Genomic DNA, 5,305 nt, shown 5'->3' with positions numbered 1-5,305 from the left:
GCGGCTCATTTACAAATGGATGTAGTATATTATGTTTACTATTGCTGTATCGAACGAACATGTTGGTAAATGTGTATTATACATACATATATTATTGTAAGAATGAAAGATAAAATCTTGCATCTGATGTAAATAGGAGAAAAAAATCAACCAAGAGCAAGTATATATTTATACAAACAAAACATTTTATGAAAATCATTCATTTATAAAAACATCTTTTGGTGAAATATTTGTCCCAAATAAATGTGTGAATAACGCAGGTTTGATATAAAAACGATTTGCTAAACTTCTGTTGAATCTGTTGAAACTCGAATACAAATAGATATAACTGAAAAAATATTCTATCTCAGCTTAATAAAAACAAGTGTTCCAAAATAAGTTTAAAAGTGAATAAGTACCAAGGAAAGACAGAAATATAACATAACGTTCATTCTGCTAAAACTTTCATTTTAAAGGACAGGCTGTAAAACGGACTCGTGTTAAAAACATTTGTATTTCAGATAAGAAAAAAATATTTAAAAAAACGCTTCAGTTTTGAATTTAAAACAGATGATAGCATAAACAACTTTATTATATAGACTTACCAGCACTTTTATGTGTTGAGAATTGAGTACCGCTCAAACCGGTGCTAGGGGCGTGAGAGATGTTGCACTTTTTCATTATCCCTCATGTACAGACTCAATCAAAACCGAGTCTCCAATTTTCATGTAATTTTGTTGTGATTAATGCTTCCAAAGGATTACACTTTCTCCAGATTGTTTTACCATAATAACAATGATATTAGCGTATTTTCAAAATGTCAAACAGAAAATAAATGAAAGAAAATAAATATATCTCGTACCTTCATTCATAACTTTTATAAATATGACGAATTGTAATTAATAAATATATCCTTTGACAGCGAGTAAATTCCTTTGCGACAAAATCATCGATTAACAGATAGAAGAGAAATGTAACTTTATACATAAAAGATTAATACACAATGAGATATATAATTATACAAGCATTGTTTGCATTTTTTCCAAATTATTTTTACTATGCCAATTATTAATATGGGAAATATTTAAAAACAATATATGTTTCTTTCTTATAAATAATATACAATAAACCTGGTATACTAGTATTCATAATATACAATAAACAACAGATAATGTACAGTGTATTTCATAGAATAAGGAATAAAACAAACAAACGGACACATTTAAGAACTTACAACACTGCATATAAATCGAAATCATAAAAAAAATGTTGCATGCTAACTTTGACTGAGCCTGTCCACCCTGTAATCAGTATTCAACATGTAAGATGAAATGGTATTTTTTTAATTAATAAACATCCACAGATGTGTTCATACGGTGGTTATCATGGAACCTTTAATGTGACTGTCATTCCATGAAAAGCAGTGTATGGTCCTCAAGTTTAAAAAAATGAGCGTGCCCTAAACGATAAAACAATTGGCGAAACTAAATGAAATAGAAATATTGATCAGAGGTTATGAAGCCTGCATATCACAGACAACCTGTCAAAAGACAATTTTTAAAATGCAGGCAGCACCATAACCTAAGAATGATTTTACAGCGTTCAAGGATAGGAAATATTATATATATCCTCCACACGACACAAACAACACTAACAGACGATAAAATTGAGAAAAAAGAAATCCGTTTTAGAATGCTTACGCGGGCAAAATTGAAAATGTTGCAGGCTTGGCTTCATTTAGCCTGTTCATGGTCTGTACATGAAAGTGCGAGATACCATCAACGCCCCCCCCCCCCCACCGATTTAGCAGAATTGAAAAATGGCGTTAAATTTAGGACGCAGAAACATCTGAATATGTTTTCATTTTATTTTAAATTGGCCTATATTATTTAATATTTTGTACCACCCTTCGTAAATCATTTGTAAGTATTTGTATAAGGTGATATGTCCATATTTTAAATATGACTTGACAACGAACAAGATTACCTCCTGGGCTTTTAAAAGATAAATAACAATAAATAAATAAATAAATAAATAAATAAATAAATAAATAAATAAATAAATAAATAAATAAAAATTGTTTTCAAACAGTATGGTATTAGAATTATTTGGGACAACAACAAAACGATATCATACTTTACCTAATTTTATTTTATAGTCATACATAGTGGCATATGTAATTTATCTCACTGAGTAATGTCTTAGTTAATCTTTGGCATTTTATGGGCACGACTCCATTAATAAAAGCCAAAAGGTTTGGATACCGGGCATACAAAACCCTGTTAGGGCATCCATAGCAAAGCAAACAAATGACACAAAATCAAAACAAGCAAATGGAACAAACTGTATAGCTTTTTGGAACAGTATGTTCTAGAAAATCATTGATCAAAGCTGTTCAAGCAATACTAGTCTTTCAATTCTTCATTCACAAAATAGTCAATTTTCACAAATGTATATGAGCAACAACACAGCATTGACACTGTTGCGCGAAATTGGTTCTGGGAAGCAGAAACCAGTATCGCCAGTATCACAAAATGTCTATTCGCCGGCCGCAAAATGCAAATTTAGCAGACACAACAAGTGAAATCTAGTATTTGAAAGTTCATAGAACACATCTCTGGAGTCGCACCGTTGTCGAATTCTCTCTGCTGGTGGTTTTGGCCCAAGCAGTTTTCCTAAAGATACCTCTTCCGTGGTATTTAGTAGGGCTAGCTGTCTTGAAACACGTCGCTTATGTTTGCTAATCTGAAAACATATCAAAAGAGGACAGAAACAACGAAACAAGCATGACGCTAGTATTAAATTTAAGCTCAAATCTTTGACACTTCACACTCATAATTGACCGAGGAGGGCGGGTGGGTTTTTTCAACAATTCATTTCTTCCATTGTTACAACATTCGACGCCAGCGTTAAAAGGATATGACGTAGATACAGTACCTACGTCATAACCAGGGCAGGGTATAAGTTGTTCCCCAAATAACAGAGACTATTCTATAGAAATAGTCATCATTATTTGGGACAACAACAAAACGATATCATACTTTACCTAATTTTATTTTATAGTCATACATAGTGGCATATGTAATTTATCTCACTGAGTAATGTCTTAGTTAATCTTTGGCATTTTATGGGCACGACTCCATTAATAAAAGCCAAAAGGTTTGGATACCGGGCATACAAAACCCTGTTAGGGCATCCATAGCAAAGCAAACAAATGACACAAAATCAAAACAAGCAAATGGAACAAACTGTATAGCTTTTTGGAACAGTATGTTCTAGAAAATCATTGATCAAAGCTGTTCAAGCAATCCCAGCAAACACATGACGTTAAAATAACGTCAGATAACCGTTAGATTTTAGTCACGACGTCGGCGACCAAAATACGACGTAAATCTGACGTCCAAAAACCGATGTCTATTAGACGTTTCTTTTTGACGTCGTACTAACGTCAGGTTCTGGTCGGTTTCCTGACAGTAGGTAAAAATTAACGAAAGGTTATCCTTATTCGCTGTTGTAATCATTTAAACTTTTTTTTAATGTTATTTGGCTTACAAATTAAGTGTATATATATATATACAAGTGCCTTTCGAAGACCACGTGCGCGGCGCTGCAACCTAATAAAACATAAAGGTGGCGCTGTATATAGGTTAATTACATGTGTTATTAGTATGAAATCTATTTATAGCAACAGATCTGTTAACGAGTTCCAATCATTTAACGTTATGTACAGTATTATAATTTGTGGTAAATTATATGTATCAAAATCGCGATTATTTTTAATAGTTCTTTAGTATTTAATCATAGTGACAGGAAAAGGAAAGAAAACATAATTATAATTCGAATCTACAGTCACGTGGATGGAAAATTCAAATTCGTAGGCGTTTCGTATGTCAGGAATCGGGATGCATGGATAAAGTGAATATTCCAGATTTTCTTGAACAAAAAGGTCAGTTCAATTTATGTAAATTTATTTCTACTTTGTATTTGAAAAATAATTGCATGCATTTCTAGATTTAATTATCATTATTTGAACAGTTGAAGCAAAATGTCACACAAATTCGCGATAATGTTTGATAATAAATCATTTCAAATTTGGCATGTTTTAACTCTGCTTGTGAAGAGTTTATAATGTGCCTTTCAGTATAACCAAAGAGAATGCTTAGTTTTCATATTCTTGTTAAACTATGATGTTTTTGTCACTTAAAATCTGAGAATTGAGAATGAATTGATACGATTTCGAGCATTTCGGACCAAGACGTTTCGGTCCTAAATAACCCAAGACGTTTCGGTTTCAGACATTTCGGCATTTTCCCAAACGGTCCAATTTTTGATCAGAATAAATCTTACCTTAATGTGTTTTACACCAGATTTTAATATCATTCTAATAAATGAACGGGAAATAAATGAAAGAGCGAATTGATTGATTATGTAATATAGAATGAGGCTTCATATAATCATTAGTAGGAAAAATGTAATCAAAACAACATAAACTTTTTAACAAAACGTAGTACATAAACATACATTTATTATCAACAATTTCTAAACACTCTTTAATTTGAAACTATGAAAAATTTAAGACTTGCGTAACTGTTATATTTTAAAAGTAGAATATACATAAGTTAGAATATAATTTTCTTTTCAGGTAGTTCAAGCGTTTGACATGCTCTCAAAGGTCGGAGGGGCAGAAATACGTGATAATGTAAAAAGAAACATGAATCATGGGAAAGTAAGATTTTGTAAATTCTATTACATACTATAATCCATACAAAACTGGAGTTTTAAAGCGTTTTTTTTTTTAATTTTTCAGTATTTATGTTTACTTTTAATTTTTGTTAAACCTCACTTCTGAAAAGCTAGCAAAGTTGTTCATTAATTTAAGATAACTTTCAAAATTTCATAAGGGCAGATAACCATGAAAAATTTTTGCTTGTAATTTTTCCAATTTTCATAAATTTCTTTTTTTTCAGTGAAAATGATATCACAAACGCCATTGGACATTAACATGTTACATCCTCCGGACAGACGAGGGGTGGTGAGAGAAGGTCATATATCTAAAGGCATCACACCTCCAAATTCGTGCTAATTCTCGTGGATATTTAAAAGTACATTTGTGTATAACTTTGTGAAGTAACTAAAAGGAATAATTTATACGTTAGTGACAATTATCAAAAGGAGGTCAAAATATGAAAAATACCACTAAATGTTTTAGTAATGCTGTAGAAATATAGTTAAAATACTGAATATTTGTCATTAATGAAACATTATTATCCGAATCTTTTAACTTTTCTTAAAATTATAATATTTTCATTATTTTGTTTGATAAGGC

At 31.2% G+C, this 5,305-nt stretch overlaps 1 long non-coding RNA gene across 1 annotated transcript; it reads left to right on the top strand.

The window, feature by feature from the left end:
- Positions 1–3,740: 3,740 nt before the first annotated feature.
- LOC132719650 (uncharacterized) lies at positions 3,741–5,072 on the top strand. The gene is made up of 3 exons (XR_009624254.1): positions 3,741–3,925; positions 4,622–4,705; positions 4,947–5,072. It is a non-coding gene; the product is annotated as an uncharacterized LOC132719650 (long non-coding RNA).
- The last annotated feature ends 233 nt before the right edge of the window (positions 5,073–5,305 follow it).

The sequence above is a fragment of the Ruditapes philippinarum genome, unplaced genomic scaffold (genome assembly GCF_026571515.1).
Source record: "Ruditapes philippinarum isolate M1 unplaced genomic scaffold, ASM2657151v2 ctg3707_1_1_1_1, whole genome shotgun sequence".
Taxonomy (NCBI): Eukaryota; Metazoa; Mollusca; class Bivalvia; order Venerida; family Veneridae; genus Ruditapes; species Ruditapes philippinarum.
Note: the sequence above shows the minus strand (reverse complement) of the source record. Positions and strands in the feature narration are given on the sequence as shown.